Raw genomic sequence first — 12891 nt, 5'->3', positions numbered from 1 at the left:
AGGCCATTCGCTGCAGGCAGCTTGCATGGAATCGGATGCCACTTTTGTGTCACGTCAGATCACGGTAAACGCAGCTGATGGCTTTGTCAGGGCACTCTCAATAGCTTCCTAAGCAGTAAGATGGTGGGGACAAAATTGGGAGACACCCGAGAATTAGGGAAAGGTGGCTGAGTGCACGACATCAGCACTAGCTGCAAATGAATTTAAAATCTAGGTCCCAAATATGTTGTAACAGGCTGGACATCTCAATTTGAATCCCAGTTCTGCAACCTAGCATCTGAGGGACCTTGGGCATAAATTCATCTCTCTGCAAGTCAGCTTCCCCAGTTATCACGCAAAAGTTATGCCACCCAGCCTCCCAGAGCTGTGGCAAAGCTCCACAGATGGAATGGATGAAGAAGTGCTTTGTAAACTGTGCAGCTCCTTAACTGGGGTGGAGGCGGTGGGGGGTGCTCATGGTCATTGCCAAGTAAGCAGTGTCAGGGGCTTTTCAGTGGCAGGGATTTAAGCATGCTGTGACTGGGTTTGGGCTTTAAGGCTATTTACTAGCCCAGTGATCCTGCAGCAAGTGCCTTAGCCCCTCTCCTCCTCAGTTTCCTCACCCTTATAGGGATCATTATGCTATGCATCTCACAGGGCTTTGTGAAAATTAACTGCAATGATATAAGTAAGGCACACAGCACAGTCCCTGGCATATTGCCAACATGCAGTAACTGACAGTTATTACTGTTTTTGATACAATTGCATTGGAACAATATTTAGTGTTTTCTTCCTTTTCTGTTTATGACTGAATTCCAGGTCTCCGCTGAAATATCACAGCTTGCATTCACACCTACTGCCTATGCCAGGCAACTCTCCTCTCTGCTACTGGCCCACTTCCCACTGACTCCATAGCCCCTTCCCCTGACCCCAGAGGTCTTGGGTGAGCATGGAGTAGATGAAGATGCTGGATGTTCATACGCTTACTGAGACCCATTTCCTGGGAAGTCCTATTTTGGGGTGCACATCTGGCCTCCCAACTTTTTCTTTTGCAAGCACCAACCTCTTCCCCTCCATCTCCTAGCGCCCTTCAGAAAACGGGGTAAAGTTGGCAAAAAGAGCCACCTGAGCAGGGCCTGTTTGAGAAGCCAGCATCGAGGCACGCCAAGCCACAGAGCAGTGGACACATGATGATCTTTTCACCTTGTGGGGGCAGTGCCCAATGCTCTTGGCAACTGAGGTCAACTTGAGGTTGCTGTCATCCAGCGGTGCTATACCCTGCCCAGCATTCTCCAGACACAGAGAAGCTCAGGCGACACTGCGCGGTTGAATTGAAGGGGTAGTTCCGACACAGGCAGAGACAGGCCTGCTGACGCTCGCATTTTAGTTTCCATTTGGGCAGAGGCGATGAAGTGGCTCTAAGTGGGTTTGGCACTGGGGCTGTGGCAGAGGAGAGGGGCTGCTGGGGCGGAGCGGGTGGTCAAGCGGAAGGTGGGTGCATTTTGGACTAGGCAACAGGGATGGGCTCCTAAGGACAAAGGAGATGAACTTCAGGATGCAGGCGGCTAAAGGTGGTGGCAAGGCTGAATCAACTGTCATTAACAACACCCTGCCTGTGAACCACTGACAAGCAAGAGGGTGGAAAAAAATCTCCAAATTCCAAGTGGCATGGAACTCAATCTCAGCTGCTGAGCTCACAGCCAAGCCAAGGAACGGCGTCTTTGTGTGATGGCAAGAAGTGGCCTGATATTGGTGTTTTATTTCATGGTGCTCTCAGCATGTCATATGCCACCAAGGCAGAGGACCAGCCACTGCTCCAATGGCAAGCCCACAGGAACTACCACCCCATCACTTCACTTTACAGATGGAAAAACCGAGGCCCAGAGACCCACGAGAGGACAAAGTTGGCCTGCAAATTAGAACAGTAGGGTTAAGATCCCTGCCCTTCCTCCTCCTGGCTACGTGACCTTGGGCAAGTCACTTCCCCTCTCTGCATCCAGTTTCATCGCCTCTGAATTGGGGATTAGAATAGTGCCTGCTTTACACAGTTCTTGTAAGAATAACCCCTGGCACATTGGAAGCTCTGGGTACTCCATTCCTTCCTTCCAACAGGAACAAGAATGTACCCAAGGTCACCCGGCCAGAAATGGCAATGCCTCAGCTCAAAGCAAACCCTCATCTGGGGCTCATTCATTCCCGGCTATGGGCCAGGGGGCCACATTTTATAGCCTTCCTGGCTCAGCAAGACAGGTAGAGATTGCAGGTAGGTCCATGACAGTGATAGCATCACCTTCCATACATGCAGGCTTTATTTTAAGAGATTTATTGAGGTCCTGCTGTGTGCTGGGCCATGTGTAAAAAAATTCATAGTCTTTGCTGCTCTGGGGTCACCAGGCATGTAAAATCCATGGCAGGCAGGAGAGACGTGGCCACTGTGCATCTTTCGGCTTTGATGGACTTGATTTTGCCTCATTTTTACCCTCTAAGCTACTACTCCTTGGTCTCTAGACATCCTTCCCAGCCCCATCTAACTTCCTGGAGACTCACTTCTCTTCAAGCCTCCAGACCTGAAATAAAGTATCCCACATCAGTACAGAGGGTCCCTGATTTTACTTCCAGAGTGGCTGCCTCTCTCCTGTGTGTTCCTAGGGGAACCCCACTTTCCAGATGCTCTGCCAGACAGGCCGGGCTGTGTCTCTCTGCCTGGGACTCACTGTTTGTCCTCCAAGGACTGGCCACTGAGCCAGCGCTTGGCTGGAGACAGAGCTCTTTCTTTGTTTTCTGCCTGCCTGACGATTTATTTCTGAGGCCCGAGGGAGGCTCAGCCATTTTGCCAGGGCTGCTCTGGGAAAAGGTCCGTCCCACTCCCGCAGGGACTCCCACTTCTAAGGGCAAGTTCTTTTTCCCCTTCTCTGCCTTGGAGAGGGTCTGTGCCTGCTCCAACCAGACCCTGATCTGGAGCTGGGTCAGTCCCTCCTAATGCGCTCCAAAGATAAAGAGATAACATGCAAGATGCGAGTAGCTTTCACTGACCTCTTTTGTTTTGGAATTTGGGGGACAGGGGTAGTAGCCTTTTTAGGCTCCCTTAGGAGAGGACACTTCCCCCAAAGTTCCCAAAGACACAGAATCTAGGCACTATCCAGCACCCAACATCCCCTACTCCCTTGCCAAACACCCACCTTGTGTGTCACAGAAAAACAAAGGTAGACCCCCAATGCCACTCAGTCTGACACGGTCTCTGATTTTTGGGGTGTCACAAAAGCTCAGGAGCCATTTTATTCCCTCTCCCCCACCCCCCGCCAGCTCTTCATGGGGATAAGGCTGAGCTTCCTGGGAAAGGGAATGAGCCTCCAGCCCCACATTGGGGAGGAACGTGGTGTTATCATTTGGCTTTTAAAAATTCCAATTTTCTCCTTGAGGTTCATGTCTATTTTGGGAGGATATTAGTTCAGAGCCTCAATAGGGGACTGCCCGGTCTGAGTTTCTTGTCTGAAGACCGAGCCAAGCCTAGAACAGGACATCTGTGGGTGCCACCCGTGGGGACGTGTGCTCAGGACCCAACGGACACTGCCCTGCCGGAGGCTACCGTGGTGAGCAGTGTCGCCCCGGGAGTAAACGCAGAGAGCAAAAGCAAGAAGGGGAGCGCGGTTCCCGAAGCAGCAAGGAGGTACAGTCCTCCAGCCCTCTAAGGGACCTCCCGCACCCCGTATCTCTTGGAGAAAGTCGGGGCTGGGGTGGCGCGACGCGAGCTCCGGTGCACTAGGCTTAGCTCCAGTGCACTCAGCCCAAGCCCAGGTGTGCTTTTAAGCCAACGTTTCTGAGAGCTTGGGCTGTCCCAGAGATGTCTCATCCTCAAGTCGCACCCGATCCCGCCGTAGCCGCAGATAACAAATGAGGGGCATAGCTCTAACTCGGCTCAGCTGACCCCAGGATTGGGAAAGTGGCGCACGGTCCCCTAACGCTGTTCGTGTCATTCACTCCGCGTCCCCTCCATCCCCTGGGGAATGAATAGGGAGCTTCGACGGCTCCAGCAGAATCCAGCGCCAACTTGCGGGGCCAGAGGGGCACCGCAGGAGGGAAGGGGCATGCAATTCTCGCCTCTGTTGGAGCTCTCCTGCCTGCCGCGTGTCTCAGGGGATGGATGGCCCGGGCGCACGTCGGGGTCCGAGCGGCGCCCCTGCTCCTTCATGTGGCTCCAGGGACGGTGCCGCGCGGGGGCTTGAATCTCGAGGTGTCCGCCCCCCACCCGACCCGGCTCTCGGCGGCGGCTCGGGACTCTAGCCGGTCCTGCGCCGTTATCCTAGGCTCAGCGCCCCGCGCCCCGACGCCAGCCGCCCGTTCCTACCTGCGGCCGGGGCTGCACTGCCCGGGACGGGCGCTGCGCGGGGCGGCTCGGCCGCTCCGGTGCGCTCGGGACGCGGGGCCTCTCGGGCTCGGGCTGCGCTGCGCTCCCGACTCTTCCGCTCCTGGGCACAGCGCAGCTCACCCGCAACCTCTCCGCTGTCTCGGTCTTCCGAGGGCGGGCGGAGGGACGCGGGGAAGGGAGAGGAGGGGGGAGAGAGACCGGAGGGATGGAGGGGGAGGGCGGGGCCCGCGGCTCCCGGAGCCCGCCCAGCTCGGGGAGGGCCCTGCCCGCACCGCCCGCCCCCGCCCAGCGCTCTCCCGGCCCGCGCCGCGCGCTCCCTCCGCAGCTGCCTCTTGCAGCTTCACCGCCAGCAGGCTCTCTCCTTTTCACTTCACCTCCTCTCCCCTTCTACGCCTCCCCTCTCCCTTCTTTTCTCTCGCATTCTCCCGCTCTCTTCTCCCTCCTTCTCCCCTCTCTCTTCCTCCCTCCCTCTCCCCACCCCCTCCTTCCCTCGCGTGCCCCGCCGTCCCGCTCCAGTCTCTCTCCTTCCTTCTCCTTCCTTGGATGGCTCTTCCCGGCCTCGTCCTGGGTCATCAGCTTGTCTGCTTGTCCGTCTTGGTCTCTGTCTCCCTGTCCTTCACAGCAAGCACTCCCCTCCTGGCTTTTCTCTTTCCAGCCTTGCAGGACTGCTTCTGTTGGCCTGTCCTTTCTGTTTCTCTCTGCCGTCGTCCTCTTTTCGCCCTCTGTGGGTCGCTGTGGGTGGGGGTGCGCCCCTGCCCCCTCCCTGCTCTCGTCCTAGGGCAGCGTCTCCTGCCTGTTACACCTGGAAACACAGGCCTGGCCTGGGGTGACCAGGCTCTGGGTACCAGGTGGGAGTGAGTGTGTGTAAGAGGAGGGGTGGGAAGGACACCCTGTCCACTGCCAGCGGTTGGTCATGGAGACACAAGTAACTCTGTGTGTGGATGGACAGATGCGGGAACAGATTACTCAAAAGGGAAACAGGGATGGTGGCAGAAGCCCCAGACACCCTTCTCCTCCCAGTTCTTGAGGTTTGAGGGATTCTCCCAGAGAAATCCCTTTTCCAACCAATCCCAATCCAGCACGTAGGGACTCCTTCCCTTGTCCTTGCAAAGCCCTGACCTCCCCACTCTCTTTTATAAAGGCTCCTGGGAATGGGGCCACATCAACCCTTCCATCTGGGCTCCCCAGGAACTCAGAGAAAAGATTCCTTCTCTTCAGCCCTGACCTACTCTTCCCCTCCTCTCCGTGTCCCCAGGGATGGCTTTTGCTGATGGATCTCCAGTCCTCTACCCCATGTAACCTCGCCTCCTCCCGCTTTCGTCCATCCTTGAGTCCCCCAAGGCAGTGCTCACCAAGGTCACCTTGACTTCTGTCTCCCCACACTCTCACTCATGAGCAGGGAATCTTGATGTCTTTCTTGACCCATTCGCCTCCCACCACTGATCACCAGGTCATATTTGCTGTGGACCTCCATTGGTACTTCAAATAAGTATTTACTGAGCTCCTCCTGTGTGCCAGGCACTGTCCTAGGCTCCAGGGACAGAGCGATGGGTGAGACAGGCCACAGCTTTCAAGGTGATGCCAGTCCAGTATGGGAGACAGGCTTTCATCAAATAACCACACAAGCCCAGAATGACAAGCTCTGCCAAGAGCACACATGCAGGGGATTCCAGTCCAGTGTGGGATGGTTTGGGAAAGTTTCTTCAAGGAAGTGCCATTTGAACTGAGGATGAATAGGAGGATGAATAGGAGCTGTCTGGATGGAGATGTGGAGCATAGCCTTGAGTGGAGATACAAGGGTAGCAAAAATGAAGGCTACTTTTGCTTGCCTGACATTCATTTCAGCTTCTTTAGGTGACAGAACCTCAATTTTCATTTGGGAAACTTCCCCTCCTTCACTCATATTCATATGGTTGGGTGGGGTTCCCTCCTCCTGGAGACAGACTTGTGACCCAGGGCACAGACAATCAGAGGGCACTCTGACAACCAGACAACCAGGGCACTCTGACCTCAATGAGGGGACTTGTGACATATGCTGGGCCAATGAGAACTCTGCCTGGGACTTTGCAAAAACTATTGTCAAACAGAAACTCAATCTCCACCAAAGCTCCTAAGCATAGAGCTGTTGGCAGCCATCTTTGTAGAACTTGAGCAGACCCGACCTAAAATGAAGCCAACATAGAGGAAAGCAGAACTGAGAGACAGAGAGCGGAGTGAGTCCTGATGTATATCAAGTCCCTGGATCCAGCCATACCTGAAGGCAGTGTCAGCTATTTATATCATTAAGTCATTTTTCCTATACTACACAAGTTTGAATTCAGTTTATGTTGCTTAAAACCAAAATAGCCTTCATGAATCCAGTGTTGGATTGAAAATTATGAAGCATTATAAAAAAGAATAATAATAGCCATTCCCATCCCCCTTTTGTCCTTCATGTTTTCTGGGTAACCCCATTCACAATTGTCTCTCTGTTTTTTCTACGTTGCTGACCAGAATGAATTCCCCTCTCTTTTTGTCCCTCTAGATTTGTTTTACTTACCTATGAAAGCAAACTCTAGCTATGAGATCAATTTCATAGGTTGACCATCTGACGCTTGAATTATCTCCACGACATTCCCTGCCCCTGCTGACATTCTCTGCCCCTGTCCTACACCCATGACTGTCCAGCATATGTCTGCATCTTTGCAGGGATGGGAAGCTCATTATTCCACCAGGAAGATGGTGTCCAACGAACTCTTATCACAGTCGAGCTCTGAGAGCTGTCTCTGGTGCAGTGAGACTTCAGATAGGGACACTATATTGTGAAGGTGAGGTAGTTGCATGCAGGACCTCCAATGCTCTTTCAAAAAACCTGAGTTAAAGTCTTTCAGAGAACTCATATGCATACCTCCTGCTGGAGCTGTGGGCTCTGCAGAACAGGGTTTCCAAAGTGTAGGCTGCCACTACCTTCTTAGGTTGAAGGGGGGCTTCTCAGTGTTACTATAATTTTGGAAAACCTGGAAGATGGGATTCTTTGTTGTCATGGAGACAGAGTCTGCTATGAGCAGCAGATGGGGTCCTGGACAGGGGGCCTGGACTTGGGAGAGTTCGTTGAGTCATAGACTCACAGGCCATTGGGCTAGAAATGGTCCTTAGATATTAGCTAGTTGAATGCTTTTGCAGGTAAACGGAGGCCCAGAGAGAGGCACTGACTTGCCTGAGGGTATTTGGCTATCTGCTGACAAAGCCATGAAAACCATGCCTACTAGCTACATTTTTGAGCACTCGCTGCATGGTAATGATTGACATATGGGGAAGCAGGTGCAGAGAGGACAAATCACTGGCCCAGAGACACACAGTAGGAGAGGAGCAGAGCCTGGATCCCAGTTCAGCCTACCTTCTTAGGTGGTATCCTACCACGCTGCTGGTAGGATAATTTTCAGTGGAATGGAATAACTTAGAGTGAAACAGCTCTTCCCTATTCATCCCCTTGTTACATCCTTGTGATTTCTGTCAATGGGTAAGTCTCAGGTTGGTGCTAGTTTAGTCTTTAACACCTCTCCAAAGCACTGACTAATCCCATTTTAACTGAGAGGCCGCCAGCTTTGGTAGACAACAGTATCTAGTTAGAATTGAATGCTTTGCTCATTTGTCCTTGTATTTATTTTAATGGAGACCTATTTCTGGCAAGTAATATTGGCCTTCTAGTTATAGCATGATGTAAAGTTTCCTTTTGAGATACATTTATTTAATCTAAAAAAGGAAAATATTTAAGTAAATAAAAATAGACATGGCATGCAATTTTTGCAAAACTCTTGTGGCTGCTTTGCAAAGGACTCAAGTTTGAGTAGCCTAATTTAGAGAAACATTTTATCCATGCGTTCATTCACTTGACAAATATTTATTGAGCACCTACTGAGTACGAGGAATGGGGAGGACTAGACAAAGAGACAACACAGTCTGTCGGAGAGTCCATGAGAAAGGGAAGGGCTTGAGCATGGAAGGCTCACTTGCCACATTAAGGAGTTGGGTCTTGACCTTGAGGGGCGCTGGGGAGCCACTGAGTGTTCTGGAGCAAAGGAGCAGGCAGGGTTTAAGAAAGCTGAAACTGGCCAGGTATGCAGGATGGATTAAAAGGGAGAAGACTGGAAGTGAGAAGATTGTCAGGAGGCTGCACTGTAGGTGTGAGGCGAGGAGGACCTGGTGCCCAGCAGGGTTCCCAGCACACAGTAGGCACCCAATAGATGGTGGAAATGATGATTGTGAATGCCATTATCATAGTCCTGTCTCTTTCTTGACTTGGGAGAGTTCATTGAGTCATAGACTCACAGGCCATTGGGCTAGAAATGGTCCTTAGATATTAGCTAGTTGAATGCTTTTGCAGGTAAACTGAGGCCCAGAGAGAGGCACTGACTTGCCTGAGGGTACTTGGCTATCTGCTGACAAAGCCACAAAAACCATGCCTACTAGCTACATTTTTGAGCACTCGCTGCATGGTAATGATTGACATAGGGGGAAACAGGTGCAGAGAGGACGAATCACTGGCCCAGAGACACACAGTAGGAGAGGAGCAGAGGCTGGATCCCAGTTCAGGCCCGGCCTCCTCCAAAGCCAGGGCTCTGGGCCTGTATGCTCATGAATCCTGCCAGGGGGCTTTTCTGCTGCCCCAGAGAGCCTCTCATCAGGTCACAGTGATGCTCCGGGAAGAGACCCAATCTGGGATCAGGGCCCCCAGACTTGTCGCCAACCTGCTTTACTCTCCTGCCCGTTGTCCAGGACCCCTGTCCAGGACCCCATCCGCTGCTCATAGCAGACTTTGTCTCCATGACAACAAAGAATCCCATCTTCCAGGCTTTCCAAAATTATAGTAACACTGAGAAGCCCCCCTTCAACCTAAGAAAATACCCCCTATAGGGAAGCGGGCCTTTGTTTTTTTTGTTTTCAGAAGAAATGTTATCACCTTAACCACACCCCCCTCCATGCCAGAAATTCCCCCATTAGCAATTAATGTGCGTAATCATTAATGTGCGTAATCACTTGAGAAACCACAATACGCCTCACAGGAGATAGTAGGACGTAGGTTCATTTTGTTATTCTCTCCCCGAGTCACGCTGGGCCAGATCTTGGGCAGCGAGGCCTCACTGCTGAATGTTTAAATATTTGTGCCCGTCATACCATGCTGAGATCAATACTTAAACACTCAACAGGCGGATGCCTCCAAATGGGCAACCTGTGAAAAGACAGGCCAGGAGCAGCCATGGAGATGAGCCTGCCCCCCAGGAGATGGCTTCATAAACATTTCTCCACAGCACATTGTACTACAGGTGTTATGCTGGCTTTGAGCTAGACAGACCTTGGACATGTGACCTCCCCTTTCTGGGCCTCTGTTTTCTCTCTGTAAAGTGCGAATGATAGTAGTCTCGACCTCAGAAGGTTGCTTGGAGAAAGCCGGCTAACGCCCTGGTTGTGGTAAATTCTCAGCATATATTAATTATTCTGCTGTGAATTGCAAGGAATCTCCATGCCCTACCTCCCCAGTTGACAAGATTCTAGTTGAGGTTCAAGGTCAATCTCAAATGCTACCACCTCCAAGAATCTTGACTGATTTTTTCCCAACTACATATGATTTCTTCTCCACTGAAACTCCCACACAGACCTTACTACTGCCTTCCTTCAGCTTCTTACCACTCTCCCTTTGGTAGGGGCAGGGACTGTTGCCCCTTGGACTACTGCACACAACAGGGCTCAATACTTGTTGACTGCGACCCTTACATCCTCTTGCAGAGTCCCTGGGACTCTTGAATTCCCTTCCACACTCATTGCCTGCATCCAGCCAAATGAGGCTACTTTCAGTGCCCCTCAGAAGGCTTCCACCTCTGGGCCTTCATATATGCTATTCCCTGTGCTGGAAACACCGTTTCCTCATCCTCTCTCTTCTCCTGGTAAACTCTTTCTTACTCTGCAGGTTTCAGCTTGGGTGCCACCGGGACGCCTCTGGCCCGTGCAATAAATATCTTTTTTTTTTTCTTTTTTGAGACAGAGTCTCAATCTGTCACCGAGGCTGGAGTGCAGTGGCATGATCTCGGCTCATGGCAACCTCCGCCTCCTGGGTTCAAGGAATTCTCCTGTCTCAGCCTCCTGAGTAGCTGGGATTTCAGGCTCGCACCATCATGCCCAGCTAATTTTTGTATTTTTAGTAGAGATGGGGTTTTGCCATGTTGGCCAGGTTGCTCTTGAACTCCTGACCTCAGGAGATGCCTCGGCCTCCCAAAGTGCTGGGATTATAGGCATGAACCATCACCCCCAGCTGGGAACATGCAATAGATATCTATTGAATAGATGAAGGCACTAAGGAAAACCATGCGTTTGTGTCTCACTCAAGTATAAATTTTTGAGGGCCTGCGCGTCCGCCTCTCAATGGACAGGATGTAAGGAGCAAGGCTCAGAGTTCAAAAACACTTATTTGTTCTTCCCTGGGCAGTGCCAGCCTCCTGGGAATAAGAACCCTGCCCAGTTGGCAAGGATTGTAATGTCACCGGTCACCTGTGGGTGTCTGACAACTAACCCAGACTGGATCCTGTGTGCTGCACACTGAGGACGCTGATGCATATCTATCTGGAAACCCAAGGCTTATCTGGAGGGTAGCGAGGTGGTTGGGCTGGAGAAAAGACAGGCCTGGAAGGGAGGCACAAAGAGGCAGTCCATGCTGTGGAAAGAATGTGGGCACTGGGGAGGGAAGACTGGATGCATACCAGAGAGTTATCCAGGAGGTATGCGCCCATGGGCAAGTCATGTCTTTAAAACAACAAGTAACTATGTAAGTATTTGTGGAAGTTCTCTCAGTGCTGGAGCCATTCACATGAACCATTGCAATCCTCCTCCAAAAGACCCCATAAAATGGGTGATGTTATTCCTATTTTATAGATTAAGACTCCACAACAGGCTAATGGGTGCAGCAAACCAACACAGCACATGTATACATATGTAACAAATGTGCATGTTGTGCACATGTACCCTAGAACTTAAAGTATATAATATATTTTAAAAAAAAATAAGACTCAGAGGGTGAAACCACTTGTCCAAGGTCACACAGCCAGTAAGACCCGGTTTAAACCCTGGTGAGCTGCTTACTCTCTTGGGGCCTCTGTTCGGGAAAGGGACTCATTTCTTCAAACTTCTTTTACACAGTCTGTGAAATGGGAGTGAGCTAGAGACTCCCGGTATGGCCCTGAAATCTGAATGAGGTCAGCTGCAGTAGTGGAGAAGGCTCAGTAAATGCTGGCTTGTATTGACTAACATGCAAATGGCTAACATTACTGAGAGCCTACTGTGCCAGAGAATATTCAAGTGGCTGCACAGCAATCCTCCGACAAGCCTATGAGATAGGTACTATCAAGAGCCCCATTTTACAGGTGAGGAAACAGGCACAGAGAGAGGTTAAATCACTTGCCCAAAAGCGTACCTGGAAGTGCTAGAGCTGAGATTTGAAACCAAGCAGTTTAGCTTGGGCTTCCAACCATTTTCTTACTATGTAGAAAGTGCCTTCATATGTATAAAGTGTCACACTTCTGTAAGGATTTTTTCTTGGTCTTATCTATAGAGCACTGACGTGTGGTGCAGATGCAAGTATGACTGTTAGAGTAATTAAGACAGGGTGGCTGGGCACAGTGGTTCACGCCTGTAATCTCACCACTTCGGGAGGCTGAGGTAGGAGGATCACTTGAGGCAAGGAGTTTGAGACTAGCCTGGCCAACATAGTGAGGGCCCATATCTACCAAGATAAAGAAAGAAAGAAAGAATAGGAAAAGAAAAGGAAAGAAAAGAAAAGAAAAAAGAAGAAGGAAGGGAGGGAGGGAGGGAAGGAGGGAAATAGTTAAAAATCACAGCATGCCCTCACAGCTGTGTGGCCTATGGCAAGTTCCTCAACATCCCTGCTTGTGTCACTGCTTCTAGGGCTGGTTGCCTGGGTTCAATAGAGTGATGCATACCAAGTGCCCTGTGCCCAGCCAGATGTGGCAGTTTATACAAAGGCAGTCCTAGGAGAGGGCTTTTGGTGGCTTTTAAAAATGGTATCGCCTTGGAAGCAGCTCTTGAGATAAGCTGTGAGGAATGTGCTTCTAAGAAGAAGGTGGGAGAATAACTTCCCTGCTGCCAGGCCCTTGGGTGCCTCCCTGATCCCACTGTGCCCACAACTGGTGGTGACAAAAGCCACCAGCCACTGGATCTCATCAACTTGCTTCTTGTCTCTCCATGGGGCTGGAGGGACCCACAGCAGCCAACGCACCTTATCTTCTGGGCTGGCCAGCAGCCTGTGAAAATTTTTTTCAAATTGGGGTATAACATACAATAAAGCGCAGAAAGAGCTTTAATTCTGAGTGTATAGTTCAGTGACATTTTATATGTACACACATCTATGTACCTACTGCTGCAGCAAGCTGTAGAACACTTTTACCTTCCCAGAAATTCCCAGTCAATATATCACCCCAAGAGGTAGCCACTATTATGACTTCCATTACCATAAGTTAGTTTTGCCTGTTCTTGAACTTCACACAAATAGAGTCATACTC

At 50.9% G+C, this 12891-nt stretch overlaps 1 protein-coding gene across 2 annotated transcripts in view; it reads right to left on the bottom strand.

Moving 5' to 3' along the window:
- The window catches only part of SLC6A1 (solute carrier family 6 member 1), a 45310-nt gene extending 40816 nt beyond the window's left edge, over positions 1-4494 (bottom strand). For both annotated transcript variants that reach the window (XM_045385748.2, XM_065538997.1), the window contains exon 1: positions 4325-4494. The gene's annotated coding sequence lies outside the window, so the exon portion shown is untranslated. The remainder of the gene's footprint in view (positions 1-4324) is intronic.
- Positions 4495-12891: the final 8397 nt, after the last annotated feature.

This window comes from Macaca fascicularis, chromosome 2, assembly GCF_037993035.2.
Source record: "Macaca fascicularis isolate 582-1 chromosome 2, T2T-MFA8v1.1".
In the NCBI taxonomy this organism is placed as follows: Eukaryota; Metazoa; Chordata; class Mammalia; order Primates; family Cercopithecidae; genus Macaca; species Macaca fascicularis.
This window is presented reverse-complemented; position numbering and strand designations above follow the sequence as displayed.